The 27,726-nt window shown below is 37.3% G+C and overlaps 1 protein-coding gene across 5 annotated transcripts in view; it reads right to left on the bottom strand.

The window, feature by feature from the left end:
- Positions 1-27,726, bottom strand: part of KDM4B (lysine demethylase 4B) — a 308,063-nt gene that overhangs the window by 181,209 nt on the left and 99,128 nt on the right. The gene's annotated exons all lie outside the window — the stretch shown is intronic.

Genomic DNA, 27,726 nt, shown 5'->3' with positions numbered 1-27,726 from the left:
CTGAGTTTATTTTAAACCTTCATTTCAAAGGAATTTGAAGCATTCATAATCCTTCATATATTCTTAGGCTCAATACCTGGGAATACCTCACAACACTAGTCTTTGAACTTAATTTTGATGCTCTATCAACATTAGGCTTTCAACATCACAGACACATATCACAAGCACCAAAGTAGCAACACTCTGAAAATTTTAATAAATGATATAAATCTGTATAGACTCAAACTTATTTAAAAGTTGTTAGAAAACTACAAAGTGTTGACAATTAAGCTACTAGAGACATTAAAAAAAAACACCATCATGAAAGCAAGAAACATGAAAAAATTAACATAATGGCACTTGACAAAGAAACTGTTTTGGTTCAAAGTACCCTGGAAAGGGAATATGACATCTTACTTTGGAAAGTAATCACTGTTGAGCCAAAGTTACCTATAAAATATCACACAGTTCAGCCACATATATGGTTGCCTAAGTGATTTCCAGACCAACAACATTGGAAGGGACAACACATGGTTTATTTCCCCTTCTCTGACAAAGCCAGTGACCAGTATACATGAGGGTGGGCAAGGAAAAACATCTAGAAATTGGTTCAATGTTCAAACCAAGCATTGGAAAAGTTAAACTCATCTTTTTTTTTTTACCCATTCCCTAAAATAGGCTGTATGTGATTCTAAGCAATGTTACTAGGCATATCACATTAGCTATTTCATGAAGTTCAGAGGGACTGCATTTTCTTCTGCTTTGCCTATCTGAATACAAATAAAGCATGTTCATATGAAGGAAGACTACGGTATGTAAGAACTAGGGCATCAAAATAAAGATCAGAGAGATATAAGCATCTATAAGATCAGAATGAATAAGATGGGTCCAAGATGCCAGAACAATTTTCAGAAGATACACTTCCACTCCATGAAAATTACATAGATCAGAAAATATGAAGCATCAAAATGTGTAATACACTTCAACTAGGATAAGAAAACCTCTTTTCACAAAGATAATATCAAGTGAAAGCTGAGAAGCAAGGGGAAAAAAGATACCTGCTTCTCTATTCATGAAACAATCCCAATACCTCATGCCTACTTGCCCATCAAGAACTACATTCTCATTCATAATGAGGCATCTAGCCTCCGAATATGTGTTTGAAAGATTGTGTGAGGGTAGGAGAATGGTATGGGACATTTCTTATTTCTATCTGTTTAGTCCTGCTCCTCCTATGTCCCACTCCACTTCTTCCTGGATCTTCTCTCCCCTGCCACTGCACCCAAACAACACCTTCATTCATCCTGAAACTCAATTCTTCTCAGTTGTCTCCCCAATTGGAATGTGAGCTTTCAGAAAGCAGACTCTCATTTTTCTATTTGCATTCCCAGTACTTAGCACAGTGATTGGCACATAATAATCATTTAAGAAATGCTTTTGTATTCCACTGTGCCCTCCAGAATTCCAATTCCATATTTAACAAACTTGTCTTCCTTTTAGACATCCTCACTCTAGCATTCCGAAAGAATTGGCTTCCCTCATTAGACTAGCCACCCTTTCCAGAACTTGCTATATGTTTTACCCACTGCCTCCTGACACCAACAAACACACACCCACACACTCTAAAGAGAAACCATAATACTATCAAACTTTCCCTTTGCCACTTTCACTCAGCAAACTTAATTCCTTTGAGGTTCACTCAATTCAAATTTACCACCCAGTCCAGATCCTAGTAGTAGTTGTACACTCAGTCTCAGGTCATTCTCTCTTCTTTCTCATCAAATTCCTTACCTGGCTCATGATTTCCTCCACCTTAACTCCTGTTCTCACATTAGGCACACAGTATATATTATCTGATGTCCTCTCAAAACATCTAAATTCTCCACTCCCACAAATTACACCTCCAAGCCACTCAATATAGTCACACACTTGATATTCTGATCATCTACTTCCATAATTAAAACCTTTGAAATTCCTCTATTAGATCACAAATCTAGCATTCTATCCCCCAAAATCCATTTTTTCCCTCTCCATCTCTCAGTACTCTCACAGATCATCACTCTTTCTCTAACTTCACTCCCTTCCCTTCTCAATCATGGCCCTGTATAGTTAGCTAGTTCTACTCTTCATTGTCCCTGTACTTTGGAATTCCTTGACCCCTTTTGTCCTATTTATGCCAATAATTTGCCAAAATCCAAACTTGGATTACTCTTATGATCCACCTCCTCTGCTCTTATTCATAGGTTATTGAATGAAGCAGGAGGAAATTACACAAGCAAGATGACTAGGTTCATTATAAATTTGTCTTTTAACTGAATGAGAAAGCATCTATTAAACTCTTAAAATATACAAAGCATTGTGCCTTAGAACTGGAGATAACAAAGAAAAAAGTCAGACAGGTCATGTTTAAGGAGCTTAAATTCTTTGAAGAAGTGACAACATACACAGAATGTTTCAGGTACAAATTCCATGGAAAGGTCCCAAGGTATCCTTAGAGTGCAGCAGCAAAGCAGATGGTCATATGTATTCCTTTAATGTCATTTCTATTAAAGTCTGAAGTTGAAATATTTGATAATTCTAAGCAAATTGCTTTTCCAGGTGGTTATTAGGTGTGGCTGCTGATGAGGTAGGGACTATAGTCATTGCAGAGGCCCCTGCCAGCTCTGATTGCTTTACTTGATGAGCTGTAGGGGCTGAGGCCAGACACAGGACTCTATACAAGTAAGGGGAGTACATACAGCATTTGGCTACAAAGTACTTTATCAATAATATCCTCACTTGAATAGAAAGTGTTAGCCCCTTCTTCCAGATAAAGAAACCTGCTCAGAGAGCTTAAGTGAATGTCCAGGATCACACAGCTATTAAGTATCTGAGGAAGAATCTGAATTTAGGTCTCCCTAACTCCAAATCCAGGCACAATCCTATTTCCAGGGCTCTTTGTCTTGGGGTCTTGAGTTGTTTCCATCACAGTCTGAGGAGAGGTGGTCATCTAAGTTGTTATGGTAGTCTGACTTGCTTGGCACATGCTGCCTCCTGCATCTCCCTTGGGGGAGACTTGCTGCTTCAGATGTTCTCTAATCTCCACTGCCCCGGGCAGGGTAAACCTTTTATTCCTCCTTAATTTATTCTCTATTCCACTTCCCACAGATGCAATTCCAAATCTTGTATTCTGAAGTTTCCTTTCCCCTCTCAGCCTCATGAATCATTCACTCTGAGCTGCCCAGAATGCCCTCCTTTTACATCAGGGCTTCTTAAAAGATTTTGTGTCAAGAACCCACTTTGGTAGTCTGATGAACCCTATGGACATATTCTTGTAATGTTTTTAAATATATAAAATACATAGTATTAACAAAGGTGATCAATGATACTGAAATGCAGTATCAAAACAATCACAATTTTTTAAGGACTCTAGGTCAAAAATTCCTGCTCAGTCTTTCCTGATTTTATCAGCTGCTAATAGTTGTAATAATAATAAGCAATTATAACACTTTAACATTTGTGAAGCACTTTATTTGATTTGATTCTTATCCCAACCCTGGGAAGTAAATGTCATTCTCTGTTTTACAAATGAGAATACCGAGACACACAGAAGTCAAGGAACTAGCCTACAGATCTGAGGCAGGATCCAAGTTCAGCATTCTATGCACCAGACACCTAGCTGCTCTAAGAAAGCCCTTCTACAGAAACTACTAGTATTTATTTGGTACAGACCTACATGTTGTCTCCTTAATGACAGAGACAGTTTCATTTTTGTCTTTGTATCTCCAGGAAAAATAAAATATCTTTGAATAAAAAAAGGAAATTTCATAATACAAGACTACTATTCAGCAACTGCCAAAAACTGTAAAAAGAAATGGAATATATTAAGAAAAGCAAAGGAGCTCAAGATATAACCCCAAAGGACAAACCTACAAATGTAAGTCTAATCACCAGTAAAAAGAATTGGGATGGTTCAATAAAGGAAAGGCATTTGAAGCATTTCATTACTTAAAAAAAAAGAAACAAACAAAAAGTTTATTCATCTTGCCAACACCTCAAAACAGAAACACAATAAATAAAACCAAATACCAAGAAAAGAATAAATAATGAAACAAATTAGCCCTTTGTAGACATTATGAAAAGGAAAAGAAGAAAGCTAAAGAAATTGATTGGGCTGCTACAAAAGCAGAGGAACCATTAAGGTAGTGATGGCAAACCTTTTAGAGATCAAGTGCCCAAACTGCACCCACATAGCGCATGTGAGCCACCCCTTTATCACAGACAGGGGAGGGAGGAAGCACTCCCACTGGGCTGCTAAGCAGAGAAGTGGGTATTATAAGAGTTTTCTAACCCTTATTGATTATTGGTATTGGGTGGTATTACCAATATATTGTCCTGTGTTGACAAGTTAACCCAATTCTAACTTCCTATCCTAAAACTAAAAAAATTATAAATTACAACAATGAGAGATTTGATTTCTTTCCTGCTGGTTAAATGGAAAAACACAGCAAGCCAAAATCTTCACAGCTTTTCTCCCTTCTGCCACCACTGGCAATCTCCTTCTTTCTTACTTGGATAACTCTCAAGAAGAAACATCACCAGATCATCTCCAACTTCCAACGTTTCAAGCCAGAACACCCTTGGACCTCCTTCCTTGAGTCAGGGTAGACCAAAAGTGAGAGTTCATTGCTCTAACTGCCTTTTTCAAGAACCTATGAGAAAATAATCCCATGATCCTCTCTTGAAAATTCTATTTTGACTTCAAAGAAATCCAACTTTTCTCAAAGTTCAATATTTATCTATTGCAATCAATCCCATTTGCTAATTAACCCTTAACTAACTCTTAATAAATCTATTACATGAGTGATGTGAAAAATGTCCTTGGGCACAGTAGAAAGAGGGAGTGGAGAAATCCCCTCTAGCACACATGCCACACATTAGGAGAATTCTTTCTAAAAGTATACAAGGGGAGGAGGGAAGATGAACATTTAAAAATGAACAACACCCCCTCCTCAAACAACATTCCCAATCACACTCAGTAAGTCACACTCAACAAATGCCTATGTTTTTGGCACTGTGCTAAATACTGGGGATACAAAGAAGGATAAAAGACAAGTCCTGCTTAAGATGCTCACAGTTTCATAGAAGTTATAATCTTCAATTATATACAAACAACTATATACAGGATAAACTGGAGAAAATCACCAAAGTGAAGACACGATCATTAAAAGGGACTGGGAAATGCTTACTGAAGAACATGAGGTTTTTTTTTTTTAACTCTTACTTTCAGCCTTAGTATAAGAAATAATAAAAAAAAAAAAAGGAGAGGGGGGCAGCTGGGTGGCTCAGTGGATTGAGAGCCAGGCCTAGAGAGGGGAGGTCCTAGGTTCAAATCTGACCTCAGACACTTCCCAGTTGTGTGACCCTGGGCAAGTCACTTGACCCCCATTGCCTAGCCTTTACTACTCGACTCCAAGACAGAAGGTATGTGTTTAAAAATAAAAAATAAATTAACAAATTTAAAAAAAATTAAAAAGGAGAGGACTGTGTGATATACTCTAATCAAGTAACATGGGTAAAGAACAAAAAGAAGGAAACTCCTATACTCTCTCAGGAAGAAGAGAGGAGCTAAAGGGGATGGAAAGAAGGGGAAGATCTCAAATCATGGCGGGGAGGAGAGGGGATATCACATGAGAAAGAACATAAATAAGGAGATATATGCTGTAATAGGAAATGGTAATTTTTAATGGGTTGAATCCACAAAGAGTTGGCACATGGGAAGGCCCTTTCTTTTGAGAGAGTTGTACTTCCTTAGACAACATCCTGCCCCAGAAAAACAGGAAGGGACACAACCAGCATTCAAAAAAGTGGGAGGGCAAGGGTCAGAAAAGGGGAATCTGTAGCAAATGGAAAAGATGAGGATCATGGGATAGAAGCGGAAACTCATAATTTGGTACACAAAAAACTTTCTGTCATGCTACAGTGCTTTTCTCCTTAATACCTCCCATATAAATTGACACTGCTAAGAGTGGGGGGATGGGGGGTGGTAAGAGGGCAAGATCTACAAAGGCTTGATAAATTTAGAAACTTTTAGAAAAAGGGACTCAAACCTGGTCCATTAGAGGCTTTAATCCCAAGAGAAACACAAAGAAGGTAAAAAAAAATAAACAAATAATTATATAAATTGAATCAGTATAAAAGTTGTGAGAGATAGAAAGGGAATTAAGTAATGAAAACTTTCTTAGAAAAAGCTTTAGGAAAAAAATAAACAAAAAACTAACAAACCAAATTAGTTGGAAGAGAGGAAAAGAAGGATTTTTAATTAGTTACCTGACTGTAAGGAGGAAAAGGAGGGGGGGGGGGGGAAGAGAGAGAATTAGATAACTGTCTAAAAGAAGAAAAGAAAAATGAGTTAAGGAATTTGAAACAGAAGAGGCAAAAAAAAAAGTTCCATACATTCCAATGACAGGAAATAGTTCCTGGCTACCCTACCTGATCTGCACATCCCTACCTAAAGGAATCCATAAGGGCATCTTACATTAGAACTTATCACGTTGGATTAAATATCATGTACAGCTTTTGATTTTTGCATTGAAGTCTCACTTGTGGGCAACCCTAATGTACCCACTCCCCCACCTAAATATTAAAAAGGAATGGTAAAAAAGGAATGCCTAAACATTCTCCACCAATGAGCAAAATGGATTTTAAAAAAATATGTTTTTATTAATGTCTTTTTTCACATCATGTTTCCCCTAATTTTCCTCCTCCCTCTAGAAAACCACCCCATAAAACAAATAACAATTTTAAAGAAAAAAGGAAGAGGGAATTCAGCACAACCAATCAAAACATTGAAAAAGTCCAAAAACATTTGCCATGTGCAATCTCTGTGGACTTCCCATCTAGTGCACAAAGGGGTGGGGAATGTCTTCTTATATATCATCATTTGTGTCCTACTTCATTTTTATAATTTTGTTACATTCACTTTTTATTTGTGTGTGTGTTATTTATTCTTTCCTATCACAGTGTTGTAGTTATTATGGCTATTGTTTTCATTTGGGTCTGATTATAAAAAAGTGCTGCTGAAAATATTTTGTGGTACACAGGGACTTCTTTCTTAATCAGTGGCATCCTTGAGGAATCCTAGTAATGGGTCTTAGGTTCAAAGATAATATACATTTTATATGAAATATTCCAAAATGCTTTCAAAAATGGTTGTACCATTTCACAGTTCCACAGTGTGCCTATCACCCTATCACTCCAACATTGACTATTGCTACTTTCTGTCAACTTTGCCAATTTGCATGGTGTGAGATAAAACCTCAAAGTTGTTTTGATTTACATTTCTCCTATTATTAGTGATTTGAAGTATTCTTTCATATGCCTCCTTTATTAGAGAAATTTGATACAAAGGTTTTTTCCTCATCAGTCTTCTTCCCGTCTAATCTTAGGAGCATTAATTTTGTCTGTGTAGAATCATGTAATTAAAGTCACATATATTGGCTCTTGTAATTGTCTATCTCATTTTGGTTAAAAATACATATAATTGGATATATATAGTTGGGTACATATAGGTGACTCAGTGAATAGAGAGGCAGCCCTGGAGAAAGGGAGGTCCTGGGTTCAAATTTGGCCTCAGACACTTCCTATCTGTGTGACTCTGGACAGGTCACTTAATCCCTTACCACTGCTCAGCCCTTACCACTTTTCTGCCTTAGAATATGTGGTGGTATTGATTCTAATATAAATCATGGTGGTTGTTTTTTTAATGGTTACAAGGGGGCAGCTGGGTGGCTCAGTGGATTGAGAGTCAGGCCTAGAGACAGGAGGTCCTAGGTTCAAATCTGGCCTCAGACACTTCCCAGATGAGTGACCAGGGGCAAGTAACTTAACTCCCACAGTCTAGAACTTATCACTCTTCTTCCTTGGAGCCAAATGGAAGGTAAGGGTTTAAAAAAAATGTTTACAAGAGGCATATGATCTATTTCTCTTCTGATTTTTTCCCAAGATGATCTTTAATATTAAGGTGGTATTTCTATTTAAAATGTATTATAGAATGTGGAATGTGGTGGCCTATGCCTAATTTCTGCCAGAATGCTTTTGAGTTTCCCCAGTAGTTTGTTAATTGCTCTGAGATCTTGCACAAAGTGATACACAACTTTCCCATTTGCATTCAACTTGGGCTTTTTCACTGGTAATATGGATGTATTATACTTAGATCTACACAACACTATAATCTTTTGCCATACAAGGGACTCAATTACTGGTGTTATTCCCTCAGTAGCCTCTCTACTTAATAGGTACTGTGGGATAGATGGGGGTCCTTCCTTAGTGGTAATCTTAACAGGTACAACTAATTTTAACAACCCCACAACTGTTGAACCATTCCCCCAAAAGACCTTCAAGTATATCTGCTGGAATTTCACATAGATGGTTCCCTTCTTTCTCTGTATCTATGGTATCTAAAAACAGTACTGGAAATAGGTCTAAAGATTCTTCAGGTAATTCGAGGGATATCATCAGTTGGGGTACACCCAATTATTGCCCTTAGGTTACACAACAGGTTCCTCCCGACATGATTCATTGGGGAGCTAGGCATTAACAGTTCACACTCAGAGGACTAAGGGATATCATACATGGAGGTAGCTTTTTTACTTCTTGGGGTGTCCTTGATATTCTCACAACCGGCATTTTACCCACAGCATCACACTCTTTATCAGGAGATCTCTTTAGTACAAACTTAGATGCTCCAGTGTCAAGCATACAATCATAAAGACCATTTCCCACTTTAAGGGTAACATGAGATTCAGTGCTATTTCTTAAGAGTGTAAACTAGAATAACAGGTGCTAGAAGTTCAGGATCAGGAAAACTAAACTCTGCTTCCAGTCCTTCACTCTCTATATTACTTATTTCCCTTTCTTCATGTTCTAAACTCTTTCTTCCTATATACTCATTTGCCATATATTCAGTTTCACTCCCCTCAGAAAACCTTCATAATTTACTGTTGATAGCATGAGTCCCCTTCTGTGAACCCTGTTATGGAGTGTTTATGTATGTTTGCATTATTTCCAAGTCTGCAGATTGTATGACTGATAATCTGTTACCCTAAAAAAGAGCTACATTTCCCAGGAGCCCACTGACTTCCTGTCATTATGTAGTTCCTGTAGACAGGGAATAAATATTCAGTGGGTAGTCCTGCTCAGCCTCTTTGGCTGTAGCCAGCGTGGTGATGGTGGTGAGTGGGAATTTTGAAAATGCATAGCCAGTCATGGGCACGTGGTCCTTATTTTGTGTCCTCTTTATTCCATGAATTCTAATTATCATTAATAAATCTCCTAAACTACAATATTTTATTATTTGAGATTTAATTTTAATTTTTACAAGCTTGAGCAGACCCTTGATATCTGTAATTTTATGCATTGGGGTAGGTAAGTCTCCCAGATTCATAATCACTGCCATAATTGTTGCCTCTATAACCATTATCTCTGAACCCATTGAACCCATTATATAGCCTCTGCCTTGGTTATCCTAAAATTTCCTCTATTGTTTCTGAAATTTTGGGGGAAATATCTGCCATTTTACCTAAATATCTGCCCCCAGGACCAGCAATCATGCATCAAGTGATCCTGTCTCCCACACATTTAATGTCATATATTGGGGCTTCACTGTTAAAGCTTGTTTGTTATATAGACTTTGTCTTGGTGGTATATAATTGAAAATCTGTTACCCAGAGCCCACTGACTTCCTGTCATTATGTACTTCCTGTAGACAGAGAATAAAGGGAGTGGGCATTGAGTCTCCTCCTCTCTGATGTAGAACCAGCAGGGATGGTGGTGAGTGGGGACGGCTAAAACGGCTAACCAGACATGGGCACATGGTCTTTATTTTGTATCTTCTTTATTCTTTGATTTCTAATGATCATTTAATAAATCCCTTAAAATATATTTTTGAGATTTTAATTTTTTTATAGTTGGCAACAAGAAGGGATTAGAAACTCAATTTTTTTAAAGATAGGCTAGATAATTTTTTTAAGCCAAATTTCTTCTGCCAAGGCTTTTTGCCCACTCTACCCATCCTCACAAACTCCAACTCTCTTTGGAGCTTCTGCGTATTTCTTTTCCTACTTTTTTGCCCAGTTACTTGCTCTCACTACTGGCTGGGCTATTTTTAGCAGGGGGACTCTCAGAGAAAAAGAGATAAATCACATCTCTCGCCCAACTGCTTGAGTCCTTTGTTCCTTGTTCCTCCTTCAGTCCTTGCTGCTGACTCTGGACTCTGGCGTTGCTGATACTGCTTCCTCTAGTCCCTAACCCCAGTTGCTCATCTGGCCCCCAGTCCCAGGCCCCCATTGGCTCTGCTCCTAAAATCAGCCTCCGACTGAACCCCTACTGCTGTTGCTGATTGCTGCCACCAAGAAGCTAGGAGTCAGGGCAGATGGTAAAAAACTGAGGTGTTCATTCCTTAGGCAAAAATTAGCCTCCATGTGGCAGGGTACAGGGGGTGGAGGGAGAGGAAGAGGAGAAGGAAAAGACTCTTCCAAACAGGAAGTTGATTACAAGCATGGCATATTCTATGAAAGAGCAGTGAATTGCCTATTTCAAACAGTTTCTACCATTCATTTGTGAGCTTATCCTTTTACTTATCTTACCTGAGATTCAGGGGAGAAATTCATCTCCCTACAACTCTTTGCAATTTGGCCATACCCTGTCTGAGATTCCAAAAACCCATGTTCTCCCTCGCTATGAAAGATACCACAGTACTGACAAAAGGAATCTCAACAAATAAAAAGAAAGAACTTTAAAGAGACTGGAGGTGAAATTATTGAGCCTTTTCTGTATTTTATTGTATTTTGATGATTGTTTTAAGATTTAATTTTGTTGTTTTAAGTTCATATATTAATGTACTCAATACTATTCTGTTACACTGAATCAGTTTAATCTACTGTGTTTTAACTATTAGATATATTCTGTCACCTTTCCCTTATAAGGATACTGAACAAAATATTGTAAAGCCCATAAACAGCTTTTTCTTCCATTTTGCACTTGTTAAGTGTCACATAGATGATGGATGAACTCAATCTGACTAACAACCTTCGGAGAATTTAATGAGCTAAGAATTTAAATGGTAATTCTAGGGGGTCTTCAGAAATAATTTTATTAAACTAGTGGTTTCTGAATGGATGATTTTTAAAATATTTATATCATAAAGAATGTTGTATTAAAGGTAGAGAAACAACAAAATGTTCCTACCAAGGTGTTTATATGAAGCAGGAAGCCAAAAAGAGCTCCTGCAAAATTCTTCAGTTTAATATACTTCCACCAGAACAGTCTAGATTTCTTGGTGATGTTCTAAACCCAAATAAGTCTTACTTTGTTTAAAAATATATTTGCAAAGGTTGAAAGATTTACTACATCTATAAAAATTGTGACAAATATCCATCAGTTTATAGGTTTATTTGTTTTGGTTTTTTTTTTTTGGTCATACAACTTCTATGAAATATGATAGTGGGTTTGTTTGCTATTGTAATTAATTGGGCTATTGTGAATTTGGGGGGCTTTGGTACTCCTTTGAATGTGCATTATCTACTGCATTACTGTTTTATTCTGAAAATCGTTTATACTCACACAGTGGTTAAGTTAAAAAGGAAATTGATCTCAATTTTTGGTGAGAATATTTTTCTTTGAACTTTTTTTTTTGCAGAAATAAAAGTTTAAAATACATTTTCTATAATGTTAATGCATACCCCAAAAGTTTTGGACTATAAAAATGACGCCACTGATAGCTTGATGATTCTGTCTGATTCCAGAACAAGAAAATACAAAAAGAGCCATCACACAGTGACAAAGAAGCACAAAGCTAAACTGCATAGTGCCAATTGAGCACAAGGTCAAAGAGACCAATCAATCCTGATGGAATTAATGGAACTTTCAAGCCAAGACAAGAGAACTTGAACTTGTTTGGGGTTTGAGGTTGGGACTGTTTAACATGTGTTAAAGGAAGTTCTTCCTTGTCCCACACTCTATCAAGTATCTCAAATTTAGCTCCTACTTGGCTCCTATAATCTAGTCCCATTTCTGTCTTTCATAGTGTGGCAAACTTTCTATAGTCCTGGCTACTGATTGGGTAAATGCATAATTGCTTAAATCACTTGAATTGGGCCCTGATTCAAGGACCTGTTATGGATTTATTTTTCTTTTACTTAGAATTTTTACACATAAGACTTTGATAGTCTATATTTCATCCAGAAGTTTTCTTTTCTCTTTTATTCATATCCATTCCTAAGTGATCCCTATGTTTTTCAACACCCTCTTCAGGAATTAATGTATAATTATTTTTTTGCAAAATTATATTTGCAACTAAGTTGCAAAGTTTAAATTCTTTTTGAGAGTAATTTTAGGTTAATAAATATGATACCTCTCTGAATCCAGAAAGTGAACAGTTTGGATAAGGCACCACGAAGATGCCCCCACAGACCACAAACTGCACCAAAAGATCCAGAGTGAACTTTGGGATGTGGTGATTTGAAATGTGTGGAGTTGAATGCATTTGTTTTGCATGTAAACTCTTATGCCAAAGGGGACTCCCCCCGACTGGCTTTTTGTCAATGCGCCTAGCAATCATTGTTATTGTTCTCTTTTCCTCTTATTCTCAAATTATTGTAATTTCAAAGTTGGTATGTTTACAAGACCCATTGGAGAGACTAGTCTTCCTCAACTCTCAGGAGGTCATGTATAATTGAAAATCTGTTACCCTAATACATATCCCAAGAGCCCACTGACTTCCTGTCATTATGTACTTCCTGCAGTCAGAGGATAAAGGGAATGGGTATTGAGGCTCCTTCTCTCTGAGGAGTGGTGGTGAGTGGGAATGGCTAAAATGGCTAACCAGCCATGGGCACGTGGTCTTCTTTTTATCTTCTTTATTCCTTGATTTCTAATGACCATTTAATAAATCCCTTAAAAGTTTTTTCTTATTGAGATTTAAATTTTTACAGTGGTCTCTACTCCTTTACTACTACTGCTGCTACTGCTGCTACTGTCTTTTCTTGGTGTTCTGACTTACTTAATTTTAATTTAAGATCTTTTATTTCCCTTTCAAATCCTCAATCATTTCATTTGTCCCTTCTTATTTATCTTTGTCACTTTGGTACACATAAGAAGCCACTGTCCTCAATTCATTCAGTTCCATTTGATCCCAGTTGTGACACTGATTCTTAAAATAATTGCGCACTACAGGGCAGACGTTCCTTAGAAATTGTCTCCTAAACTGACATATCTCTCTCCTGACAAATGTCCAACCCAATCCATCATTCCTCTAATTCAATTAACCTATCTAGGAATGTAGAGGGTGTGTCTCCACTTTCTTGCCTGACAGGCTCAAATTTGCTCCATGTCCCTGGTCTTTAGGAATAGCCTTTCATTGCCTGGAGCTTTGCTTTAACTAATTGTTGGTACCCAGATGAAGAGCTCATCTCCCAACAAGAATCAACTAAAGGCTGGTCAGGGATTTCAAAATTTTCATTGGTTTCAGTAATAATTTTTTGTTTTCCCCCTTTTCATTAGTAGTTCATCCAAAAGAATATCAAAATCATTACAGTGGGGTCAAACTGTTTGATTAGTTTTTTAAATTTCTTTATGATAGAATGGATCTTTCTCAAAGGAAGGAATTTTCCTCTTAAAAGAATCGACGTCACTTTAAATCCCTTATGTAATCTTATATTAACTATCTCATGGTCAGGAGATATCATGGATATCTCACATAAAGGGAATAATATGGCCACACTGTTCTCCAGTGCAGCAGTTTCTCTAATTTTGTGGTGCCCACTTGTTTTTCCATTTCATTCCTCTCTGCCTCAATTCTCATTAATCTATTTTCCAGGTAATTAACTTTTAGTGTCAGTTCATTGAGTCTAAGTTGTCTTAATTTCATTCCCTTGTATTGGTTGAAGATGAATAAGAGTATCATCTTCAACAGAAACAATAACAGTGGTACACATACCCCTAAAGGCATGTAGCTAAAAGAATCCAGTAATGTAATGGAAAGTATTCCTATTACACAGTTAGGGAATACTATTCCCCTGATATAAGTAGGAATAATAGTATAAAATAGTTTAGTTGTAATTTGTAGGTTAATGATATTAAGGAACCACATTGTTCAAAGTAGTCACTGCCTGTAAATGCAGGGCCTTATTTGACAGGCTTTGTAGGTGGTGCTGGGCTGGCTGGCTGCTGCTTGCCCTGCAGCACCACCTGGATAGCTTACAGTTGAAGGGAAAAACTGCTTGTAAGCTTTAAAGCCTCTTGTTTTAAACTTTGTGATAAGATAACAATATCAATTCTTTAGGTTCCTGTATCCTGTATCGACTCACCAGATATGTTGGATTGGAATTGGATACAGTATCTTTTGGTACGCTCTAGTTGTTCTCTAAAAAGCAATTGGCTGCCAGCTGTGTTTGAGCTGAGGTTCTGTGTAATCATTGGGCCTACTCAGAATCAGTTGAGTAAAACTAATTGGAGAAAACTTAACAAAACTTATTCAATATTTCTTAAAAGGTTTTGTGAAGATGGGATTGACTCTCCCCTTGCCTATTTTTTAATTAATCAACCAAAGCTTGAACACGCCTACTTGGCACTTAAGAGAGCTCTACCCTTTCAACTCAATCAATTAGAAACTTGTGAATCTTTTGATGAGAGTTTATACCCTCACAGCAAAGGAGGTGGAAACTACAAACAAATCTACAAACTGCCTCCCTGGGCAGTGCTATGCCAATTTAAAGACTGCAAATGGTAAAGTGGAGGAAGGGACAAGAAGTGGACAATAAAAGGTGATGAATTTCCTTTCTTTGAGGTCTTTGGTCTGAATCTTCAGCATGAAAGACCTGGGGATGGTGACTTGAACTGCCTCTGGTAAGACTGCTTGTAGATCTTCTCCCTTTGAACTTCAGATTCGGTGAGTGAAAAAAGCTGACCCTCCTTTCCTGGCTTCTGGAGAGATTAGCACCAGAAAGGCTTCCCTCTTAGAAGAGACCACATAGGTAAAACCCTTGTTTAATGCATCACTGGGCCCTCTGGCTGGAGGTTAAGGAGCCCTGCCAGAGTGGAGCCCTGGGAGCCAGAGCAAATATTTAGTGTGTTAGGTTAAATATCTTCTCTACCCTCCTTTTACATTTCTCAACTTTCACTTTTTTTTTTCCTAAAAAGTCATTTTGACTTGAGTTGTATTAATATTTAAATCGGAGACTACATTCTCTCTCTCTTTTTTTTTAACCCTTACCTTCTGTCTTGGAATCAATACTGTGTATTGGTTACAAGGCAGAAGAGTGGTAAGGACTAGGCAATGGAAGTTAAGTGACTTGCCCAGGGGTCACACAGCTGAGAAGTGTCTCTAGGCCTGGTTTTCAATCCACTGAGCTATCCAGCTGCCTCCGACCACATTCTCTTATATTTAGTCCAACCATAAATTTAATTCCTTACATTTTGTAGGTAAGAAAGGATAGGGTAAACAAGGGATGGAGGATTAATTCTCTAATCTAAAAGAAATCTAAACTTTACCCACATCTCTGGTTTACAAAAACCATCTTCGTACTAGCTTCTCTGAGCCTCCTTATACTCCTTATCACTAGACTAAATCCCCAAAATACTATTCTAAATAACCTATACTAATTGATAATATATATATATATATATATATATATATATATATATGTATGTATGTATTTTTTTTAAGTCACTGCCTCTTGGTATTCTTTCCAGCTCACTTTTCTAACTGCCAGCTCTTTTCAGACCCTAGTCAGGTTTCAGTAGGCCTTGATTGGTCCAGTTTGTCTGTTCCACTCTGCAGCCACATAGAGGAAAAAAGTCTATCTCTTCTCAGTTGGTCTTCTTCATAAACTATTCCCAAAACTCTAACCTGTCTTCCTCTTTTCTGCCACTCAGTTTTCCACAGTTTTCCAGGGAGCACAATCCAAACAGCCTCTCAAGAGTAACAACAACTCACTCCAAGAGTGCCTTAGCAGTTGGAAAATCAACAGCCTCTCGGGTTCCCCAACCTTCCCCAAGATTCTAGGTGGCCTTAAAGCAGTATTCTTACCTTGTCCAAATTAACCCAAATGCCTATTTTGTGTCTATTTACTGAATTCCTAATTAGCCAAAATGCCTAATTAATCCCAATACAATTAAGAAGTTTTTTCTAGATAATTTGCATTTCAACTTTTCAAAATACTGAATTACTGGGTTCCATTGCTTCTGATTCTCCTGTCTAGTCTTTTCCATTGATCTAGTTCTCTATTCTTTAACCAATACCAGCTGGTTTTGATGAATGATGCTTTATAATACAGTTTAAGGTCTGAAAATGCTTTTCACCTTTTGTCCCCATCTCTTTTGTATCAATTCCCTTGATATTCTAGATCTTTTGCTTTTCCAAATAAATTTTGATATTATTTTATCAAGTTCTGTAAAGTATTCCCTTGGTAATTTGATTACTATTTTATGCACTTTGTGATTATTTTGGAATGGGATTTCCTTTTCTATTACTGCCTGTTGGATAAAATGGATTGTTTTAACCTCACTGCCACTGCCTTCCTTCAATTTTACCAAAGTCACCTTTCTTACCTATTCCTACCTCTTTCAAAATCTTGCAATAATTCCTTGTGTACTCTAGTCAGACCAAGAATTTAACCTTTTGCTTAATCAAACCATCTGAGATACCCCAGTCTTTCAACTCCTGTATACCTATCCATAAAAATCATCAAGCTCCTTTTTAGTTCTGGCATTCTATGCAGTTATATAGAGTTCTATGTAACTCAATAATGGATAGATACCATATATTTAAAACATTTCTCATAATGTCTTTCATCTACCTAAGAACATATAATACAATATATGTTAAGTCTGGAATTATGAAAGAAAAGTGGCTAAATTGTTTATACCTTTTGATCTAATGACCTAGACTAAAGGGCACATAAGCCTGAGTAGTCTAAAAATATAAAGAACTCAGAAATACTGAAAAACTAATGTGAACCGATGCAATGAAATAAGTAGAAATGGAAGACTATTACTTAATGAATACAATCATAGAAATGAAGAAAACAAGACACTCAAGAGCAATCAAATTCTGATAAACTCCCATAATCCCAGAGAAAAGACAATAAAAAAATACCTCTATCAGAAGTAGAGGATTACAAATGTGGAATGTTAACAGTTTTCATTAAGTGCTTATGGAGATTACATTCTAAAAAATGGAAGACGACAACACACACACACACACACACACACACACACACACACATACACACACACACACACACACACACACACACACACACACACACGGTGCAGACATTCTTCCAGTAATACGTCAGCATAAATGGTAAAACCCAGGTTTCCAAAGGGTATAGAGGCAGAACAAATAGCAAAGCCCCAGAGGTCTGTAGGCCTCAGTGATAAGGTAAGAAGGCCAAGGATACATAGAATGTGGCAGCAGGGAGGATAGCAATCGTCATGAATGAACAAGTCATCGTAGCAGTTATTCACTACACAATCTAGACCCTCTCTGCTGATTTATGTCTTGATAGCCAAGATGTACAAAGGCCTAGTCCCACCTTCTATTGGGAAATGTGCAAAGAGGTTTAACAGGTGGAGTAAAACAGACTCTAAAAGGCTTCTTCCTGTGGAGGTGGGAACTGAGGATGTGCCTCCAGGCGGGAAGAATAAAGGGGAAGATGGAATTGGCAGATCAGTGTGAAAGAGGAGAGCATACCTTCTTGGTTACTCTTCCCACAAAACATTGGCTCCTCTCAAGTATCAGCCTCAGGTGCTATCATGACATCCTCCTTTCTTATCATATGGTGTCAGCTATATTTACTTTGTGGGTTAATTTTGCTTAAATGCCTTTTTCTATTAAAGGAGAAGGATCCACGGTGAAGTACGGAGAAGTAGTAGCTGGCAATATTGGTAAGTCAATGCAACATAAAAACAAAAGGCACCAATAAAAACTTCATAACACCAAGAAAGTATATGTTCACTGACAATTTTATCCTGTACCCAATATAATTTGATTAATGACACTAAGCAGACACAGGGATAAAAAAATAATCCATCCAACCTGATTCTCGTCATTCTCACCAATCTAAGAGAATGAATCCTTTGTCTATACATTCTCCCAAAACCTGAGAATTTAGCTTATAAGCCCCATTAGGTCTCAGTTTCCTCATCAGTAAAATGAAGAAAGAACAGATGAGCTCTATCAATTCTTACAGCTTCTGACATTGCATTTTATAGTAATTGCTAGTACCCAGAGACCATTTTAGTCAAAAACAATCATCTACCTAGGAGAAAGAGCTTTGTAGTACAGAGGATAAAGAACAATACTTAGAGCCTCATCAGAAATGGGTTAAAATCCCACCCAAGACACTTTAAAAGAAATATATATATCCCCCCAGGGTAGTTTTAAATGACCTTGTAAAGAGAAAAAATATTTGAGGTACTGGTTGGTGGAGAAAAAGCACCCACCTTGTAAACCATGGGATTATGGACTAGATAACCTCTAGGGATCTTTCCAGTTCTGCATCCTATGATTGACCCTTTAAGGCCAACCTCCTCTACAAAGCATTTCTTGACCACTGGGCCCTCAGTGATGTCTCCATCCTTTAGACTCAAATAGTAGTTAAATCTACATTATATCCACTATATTGGCATAATGCCAATAGTGATTTTTTCCCGTAGTCTACTCGACATGACTATAAACTCCCTGAAGGCAATGACTCTGCCTTATGCATCTCTATATTCTTCTCAGTAGCTAACAGAGCCCTGCACCTCAATAAATGTTTCATTGATGACAACAATAACGATGATGACTCAAACGAGAAATCAGAAAGAGAAACTTTCTACTGTGTAGATGGCAGGATCTTTAAAAAAGAAAGCTTAATACCATCTCTAGATAAAAGCAGAGTATTCACTGTGCTTCTCCTTCTGCATAGCCTAGCCCTAAACTGTAGAGTTTATAACTCTCCTCACTTGTGCTATTCCCTGAAGTGCCTCTAAGATGATCACTGCCAGGGCCAAAGAGTCTATAAAAAGGATGAAGAAACCTGGGAAATTTCCACAGAAGTAGAGCCAAAAAAACAGAAACCATCATTATTAGCCACAGTTGGTGACTAAGCTGATTTGAGAAGTGCAAGAGCTCCCCCTGCTGATCGCTTGTTTCATTCAGCTAAGAAAACTAAACCAATCTATGAATCTAAAATTAGAGATCAGCTCACCAGCAGCAAACAGATCCAATGTTTCTTACAGGGAAGCCTGATAGTCATTAATACAAACTGTCACATTGGAAGGATGAAATTTAGGAGATTGGTGCATCCAAGCCCCACACTCCAGGGAACAGCACATCAGGAGTCTATCAAACCAACCTTGACGTCTTGTCACAACACATCTACCTTTGCACTAAGGAATGTTATCTATATAAACAAGTTAAGTTCAATAGGAAAAACTCTGCCAACCCATGGTCTAACCTCTCAACAGTTACTTTTTCTATAAAATTCATGTCAGAGTTGGCTTTATCCCTAAAAAAACTGGCTGACACCTTTTGGTGCCTCTGCAATAACCCCAGGAAATGGACCAGGGCCCTGTAGTTCTAGTTACTGTGCCAAAGGAAATGTTCTTATCTGTCAGTAACTGAGACAATGGAGAAAGTAGACTGCCTGGAGCTGAAGAATACCTTTCTATGAACAAATGTGTTAGTATAATTGAATCCTAGTCACTTTTAAAATACTCATTGAAAAATCAACAACAAAAAAATAAAATCAACAAAACAAAACCAACAAATAAACAAATAAAGATAAAAACACTCATTAGAAGATAGGATAGATTCACCTACTTCAACAAACTTCTACCTGGGACTATCAAACCTCTTATTATATATTCTTTGTTTCTAATTGACCACCATCTCAGGATTGCAGTGAGGAAAATATGGGGTAGCAACCAGGAAGGGCATACCAGACCTGTCTGACAGGATGGGAATGGATGGATAGAAAATGATGAATGTGAAAGTGAGGATGAGGACAAAAGAATCTAGTAGCTTTCTAGAGTTTGGACATATGTAGAAGTCCATTTCTCAAATATAAAATAAGACCACAGATACATATATGTTCATAGATTTTAGAGTTAAGAGAGATCTCGCCTGATACCTTCATTTTAAAGATAATAGATCCAAGGAGATGAAGTGACTTGGCCACAGTCATAAAAGCAAATACTAAGTAAGAAGTCAGATGCAAAACTAAGTCTTTCCCTCTAAGACTAGGATTTGGTCAACACAGATAAATAATAGATGGATATCATCCAAAGTATATTATTGAGTTAAAAAATATTTGCTAACTTAAAGATATTGTTCTGCATTCTTGTTTTATGGTTCAGGAGGCAACTAAGACAAAAACACTTATAATGCCTACATTACCTACTAGGTAAGAAAAGGGAAAACTTCAAGATAGAAGTGTTGAGAGTCAAGAAGGCAGCTTAGAAGTAGCAGAAGTTCAGACCTCTGAAAACCCTTCCTTACTGATCACAAACTGAATGCTCCTAGGGGACTGAAAATCAAACCTAACAACAGGACAGAGACAAGGAACCCTCCTGCTGGACTCAATTCAAAAGGTATGCCCCCCAAAAGCCAGAATCCAAGAACACTCGGGTTTAAGGGGAAGGCAGAAGGAAGGTCCCAGGACCCCTCTCCCCTACCTAGAGCGCTAAACCTCCAGTGGCAGCGGGAACCTCTGGGCGGGCAAAGGCGCTGGTATGGAGGGAGGAAGAATCATTGGTCTACCAGAAGACCATGACAAAAGAAAAATCATGGACATAATACTACAGGAAATTATTCAAGAAAATTGCCCCAATATTCTAGAACAAGAGGGAAAAGTGGAAATTGAAAGAATGCACAAATCATCTCCTGTACTTAGTACCTAACTGACAACACCCAGGAATATTATAGCCAGATTCAAAAACTATCAGACCAAAAAAAGGAATTACAAGCTGCCAAGAAGAAGTCATTCAGATACCATGGAACCACAGTAAGGGTAACACAGGATCTGGCTGCATCTACACTTAAAGACCAAAAGGCATGGAATATGATATTCCAGAATGCAAGGGAACTAGGTCTACAACCAAGAATCAACTACCCAGCAAAACTGACTATATTCTTATAGGGGAAATTATGGTCATTCAAGAAAATAGAAGAATTCCAAGAATTTGTAAAGACCAGACCTGAAAAGAAATTTCAATACCCAAGCACAGAACTCAAGAGAATCATGAAAAGGTAATGAAAATGAGGGGAAAAAGAAAAACAAAACAAAAAAAATCTTTTTTCTAAGAGACTCAATAAGTTAAAATGTTATGTATACCTTTAAGAAAAGAAGTCATTGGTAACTCTTAAAATTTTAAAACTGTTGTTATCACCTGGGCAGCTAGAAGAATTACACTTAGAGGGAACAATGACAAACTGTATAGGATAAGACATGGAGGCAGCTGGGTAGCCCAGTAGATTGAGAGCCAGGCCTAGAGATGGGAGGTCCTAGGTTCAAATCTGACCTCAGACACTTCCCAGCTGTGTAACCCTGAGCAAGTCATTTGACCCCCATTGCCTAGCCCTTACCACTCTTCTGCCTTGGAGCCAATACACAGTATTGACTCCAAGACAGAAGGTAAGGGTTAAAAAAAAAAGACATAAAAAAGGTATATAGATATATGCATGCATATATATATACAACTAGAGCTGGAAAAAGAGGTTAATACTAAAAGAAATGGGAAAAAGAAACAAATGGGGGTAAATTTATATGTCACAAAGAAGCTCATGGTGGGAGGGGGGAGGACATCAATACACTGGAAGGGTAAAGAGGTTGGAGATAGGAAATACTAAACTCTTACGTGCTTTGAAATTGACCCAAAGAGGGAAGAACAATCCAATCCATTGGGGCAGAAAATAGATTCACGCCCTATAGGGGAATAGAAAGGTAACAAATGGACTGGTGGGGAGGGAAGCAGTACAAGGGAGGGAGAGGGTGGAGGGAGGTAGTTTTAGAAAGACTACAGGGAAAATAAGGGGGGAATAAGAAGGGTGGGGTAGAAAGGGAAGTGAAATATGGGTGGGAACTAGGGGGACTGATTAAAAACAAACATTGGTGTAGAAGGAAATAGTGAAAGAAAAAAAGGCAGGCCCAGGAGTAGAAATCAAAATGCTGGGAAATACACAGCTAGTAATCATAACTCTTGTGATATGGAAATCACATTAAAAGACTGATATATATTAATTTAAGGTCGCCAAAGATATCCTAAATGAAAACTCAAGTCAGCAGTCAACCTTTTATGGAGTTTTTAATTACTAACAGGATGAAGAAAGGTGAGAGTGAGAGAGAGAGAGAGAGAGAGAGAGAGAGAGAGAGAGAGAGAGAGAGAGAGAGAGAGAGAGAGAGAGAGAGAAAGGAATAGGGCTTAAATACCCCATCTGCTTAGGCTGGGCCAAAGGCCCAAGGCCTTGGATAGCTGAGGCAAAGAAAAGAGATCAGTCCCTATCACTCACGTGACCAAAATGGAGAAACAGTCTCAGGGCCTCCACTCACAAGCACCAGGCTCCAACTTCCACACTCTCCCTCCACACAGGAAGTCCCAGTCTCCTCAGCTCTCCTCTACCTCACTTCCTGTGTCTCACCTGTGCCAATGGTGGCTCTAGCTTCACCCAGGACCTCCCAGAGGCCTGTCCCCTTTGCACATGTCTGTTGAAGGCCACATTCTCAAATAATTAAATCTTGAGCTTTGCTGCAGCCCTTCCTAAATCCTGTTACCTTGAGTAGGGTGGAGATTGTAGTTTCCTGATTCTGTCATTCCAAGTATCTCTATTGTTATTGATCAGGAAATAGCCAAATCCCACCTTCTAAAGAATGGTTTGAACAGGGTTGAGTAGTTTTGAAATTCACACTCTGAATGTGAATGGAATGAACTCACCCATAAAACGCAAGCGAATAGCAGAGTGGATTAGAATCCAAAACCCTACCATATGCTAACTACAAGAAACACACATGAGGAAGGTAGATACTCATAGGGTGAAAGTAAGAGGATAGAGCCAACGCTATTGGGCATCAACTGATAAAAAGAAGGCAGGAGTCCCAATCATGATATCTGACAAAGCCAAAGTAAATATAGATCTAGTTAAAAGATAGGGAAATAAAAACTGCAGGGAAAATTGGAGGACAGTGTGTGAAAGATTAGGTTTAGATCAACACCTCACACCCTACACCAAGATAAATTCAAAATGGGTGATTGACTTGAACATAAAGAAGGAAACTATAAAAAAATTAAGTGAACACCGAATAGTATACATATCAGACCTTTGGGAAGGGAAAGATTTTAAAACCAAGCAAGACTTAGAAAGAGGCACAAAATGCAAAATAATTTGGAATACATCAAATTAAAAAGTTTTTGTACAAACAAAACCAATGTAACTAAAATCAGGAGGAAAGCAACAAATTGGGAAGCAATCTTCATAAAAACCTCTGACAAAGGTTTAATTACTCAAATTTACAAAGAACTAAATCAATTGTACAAAAAATCAAGCCATTCTCCAGTTGATAAATGGGCAAAGGACATGAACAGGCAGTTCTCAGCCAAAGAAATCAAAACTATTAATAAGCACATGAAAAAGTGTTCTAAATCTCTTATAATCAGAGAGATGCAAATCAAAGCAACTCTGAGGTATCACTTCACACCTAGCAGATTGGCTAACATGACAGCTATTGAAAGTAATGAATGCTGGAGGGGATGCGGCAAAGTAGGGTCACTAATTCATTGCTGGTGGAGTTGTGAATTGATCCAACCATTCTGGAGGGCAATTTGGAACTATGCCCGAAGGGCAAAAAATGACTGTCTCCCCTTTGATCCAGCCATAGCACTGCTGGGTTTGTACCCCAAAGAGATAATAAGGAAAAAAACATGTACACGAATATTCATAGCTGCACTCTTTGTGGTGGCCAAAAATTGGAAAACGAGGGGATGCCCTTCAATTGGGGAATGGCTGAACAAATTGTAGTATATGTTGGTGATGGAATACTATTGTGCTAAAAGGAATAATGAAGTGGAGGAATTCCATGGTGTCTGGAACAACCTCCAGGAAGTGATGCAGAGCGAAAGGAGCAGAACCAGGAAATCATTATACACAGAGACTGATACACTGTGGTACAGTGTATCGGAGGTAATGGACTTCTCCATTAGGGACAATGCAATGTCCCTGAACAATCTGCAGGGATCTAAAAAACACTATCCACAAGCAGAGGATAAACTGTGAGAGTAAAAACATCAAAGAAAAGCAACTGCTTGACTACAGGGGTGGAGAGGATATGACAGAGGAGAGACTCTAAATGAAATCTAAATAATGCAAATACCAACAAGACGGAAATGGGTTCGAGTCAAGAACACATGTGATACCCAGTGGAATCATGCGCTGGCTATGGGAGATGTTGGGGGGGGGGGGGGGGAAGGAAAAGAAAATGATTTTTGTTTCCAATGAATAATGTTCGGAAATGACCAAATAAAATAATGTTTTAAAAAATTAAAAAATTAAAAATAAAAAAAAGAGATAGGGAAGGTAATAACATCCTGATAAAAGCCAGTATAGACAATGAGGAAATATCACTACTCAACATATATGCACCAAATGGCATAGCATCCAAATTTCTAAAGGAAAAACTAGTGGAGCTCAAGGATGGAATAGATAAAAAAACTATACTAGTGGGAAACCTGAACCTTCCTCTATCCGAACTAGATAAATCAAACCAAAAAATAAATAAGAAAGAGGTAAGAGAAGTGAATGAAATCTTAGAAAAATTAGAGTTAGTAGATATGTGGAGAAAAATAAATAGGGACAAAAAGGAATACACCTTCTTTTCAGCAGCACATGGTAAATTCACAAAAATTGACCATGTATTAGGGCATAAAAACATTGCAAACAAGTGCAAAAGAGCAGAAATAATAAATGCAACCTTCTTAGGTTGCATTAGGTTAGGATCACAATGCAATGAAAATAATAATTAGTAAGGGTACATGGAGAGGTAAATAAAAAATTAATTGGAAATTAAACAATATAATTCTCTAAAACCTGTGAGTCAAAGAACAAATCATAGAAACAATTAATAATTTCATTGAAGAAAATGACAATGATGAGACATCCTTTCAAAACCTATGGGATGCAGCCAAAGTAGTATTCAGGGGGAAATTTATATCCTTGAGTTCATATAGTAACAAATTAAGGAGAGCAGAGGTCAATGAATTGGGCATGCAAATTAAAAAACTAGAAAGTGAACAAATGAAAAATCCTCAGATGAATACTAAATTAGAGATAATAAAAATCAAAGGAGAAATTAATAAAATTGAAAGTCAAAGAACTATACTATTGATTTAATGAATAAGACTAGAAGCTGGTACTTTGAAAAAACAAATAAAATAGACAAAGTACTAGTCAGTCTAATTAAAAAAAGGGAAGAAAAAAACCAAATTGACAGTATCCAAGATGAAAAGGGAGACCCCACCTCTAATGAAGAGGAAATTAAGGCAATCATTAAAAACTACTATGCCCAATTATATGGCAACAAATATGGCAATCTACGGGATATGGATGAATACTTACAAAAATATAAATTGCCTAGACTAACAGAGGAAGAAATAGATTACCTAAACAACCCCAATATCAGAAAAAGAAATTGAACAAGCCATCAAAGAACTCCCTAAGAAAAAATCCCCAGGTCCAGATGGATTCACAAATGAATTCTATGAAACATTCAAAGAACAACTAATCCCAATATTATACAAACTATTTGACAGAATAAGCAAAGAAAGAGTTCTATCAAATTCCTTTTATGACACAAATATGGTACTTATTCCAAAGCCAGGCAGGTCAAAAACAGAGAAAGAAAACTATAGGCCAATCTCCTTAATGAATATAGATGCAAAAATCTTAAATAGGATACTAGCAAAAAGATTCCAGCAAATCATCACAAGGGTTATTCACTATGACCAGGTAGAATTCATAGCAGGAATGCAAGGATGGTTCAGTATTAGGAAAACCATCCACATAAGTGACCATATTAACAAACAAACTGACAAAAATCACATGATTATCTCAATAGATGCAGAAAAACCCTCTGATAAAATACAACACCCATTCCTATTGAAAACACTAAAAGTATAGGAATAGAAGGGCATTTCCAAAAAATAATAAACAGTATATATCTAAAACCATCAGCAAACATCATCTGCAATGGGGATAAACTAGAAGCCATCCCAATAAGATCAGGAGTGAAACAAGGATGCCCATTATCACCTCTATTATTTAACATTGTACTAGAAACACTAGCAGTAGCAATTAGAGAAGAAAATGAAATTGAAGGTATTAAAAATGGCAATGAGGAGACCAAGCTATCACTCTTTGCGGATGATATGATGGTCTACTTAAAGAGTCCTAGAGAATCAACCAAAAAGCTAGTTGAAATAATCAACAACTTTAGCAAAGTTGCAGGATACAAAATAAACCCACATAAATCATCAGCATTTCTGTACATCTCCAACCCATTTCAGCAGCAAGAATTAGGAAGTGAAATTCCATTTAAAACCACCCTAGACAATTTAAAACACTTAGGAATCTATCTGCTGAGACAAACACAGAAATTTTATGAACACAACTACAAAACACTCTCCACACAATTAAAACCAGATCTAAACAATTGGAAAAACATTGATTGCTCATGGGTAGGACGAGCTAACATAATAAAAATGACAATCCTGCCCAAATTAATTTACTTTTTTAGTGTCATACCCATTGAACTACCAAAAAACTTTTTTACTGAATTAGAAAAAAAACATAAGAAAGTTCATTTGGAAGAACAAAAGATCAAGGATATCCAGGGAAATCATGAAAAAAAAAATGCAAAGGAAGGAGGACTTGCAGTCCCAGATCTCAAACTATACTATAAAGCAGTGGTCATCAAAACAATTTGGTACTGGCTAAGAGACAGAAAGGAGGATCAGTGGAATTGATTAGGGGTAAATGACCTCAGCAAGACAGTCTATGATAAGCCCAAAGTTCTCAGTTTTGGGGACCAAAACCCACTATTTGATAAAAACTGCTGGGAAAATTGGAAGACAGTATGGGAGAAATTAGGTTTGGATCAACATCTCATACTCTAAACCAAGATAAACTCAGAATGGATGAATGACCTGAATATAAAGAAGGAAACCATAGGCAAATTGGGCAAACGCAGAATAGTATACTTATCTGATCTTTGGGAAAGGAAAGACTTTAAAACCAAGCAAGAGCTAGAAAAAAATCACAAAATGTAAAATCAATAATTTTGATTACATCAAATTAAAAAGGTCTTGTACAAATAAAACTAATGCATCCAAAATTAGAGGGGAAGCAACAAATTGGGAAATAATCTTCATTACAAAAACCTCTGACATAGGTCTAATTACTCAAATTTATAAAGAACTAAATCAATTGTACAAAAAGTTAAGCCATTCTCCAATTGATAAATGGGCAAGGGACATGAATATGCAATTTTCACTTAAAGAAATCAAAACTATTAATAAGTACATAAAAAAGTGCTCTAAATCTCTAATAATCAGAGAAATGCAAATCAAAACAACTCTAAGGTATCACCTCACACCTAGCAGATTGGCTAATATGACAGCAAAGGAAAGTAATGAATGTTGGCAGGGGTGTGGCAAAGTTGGGACATTAATGCA

This window comes from Monodelphis domestica, chromosome 3 (genome assembly GCF_027887165.1).
Source record: "Monodelphis domestica isolate mMonDom1 chromosome 3, mMonDom1.pri, whole genome shotgun sequence".
In the NCBI taxonomy this organism is placed as follows: Eukaryota; Metazoa; Chordata; class Mammalia; order Didelphimorphia; family Didelphidae; genus Monodelphis; species Monodelphis domestica.
The sequence above is the reverse complement of the archived record's forward strand: the minus strand, read 5'-3'. Positions and strand labels throughout refer to the sequence as shown.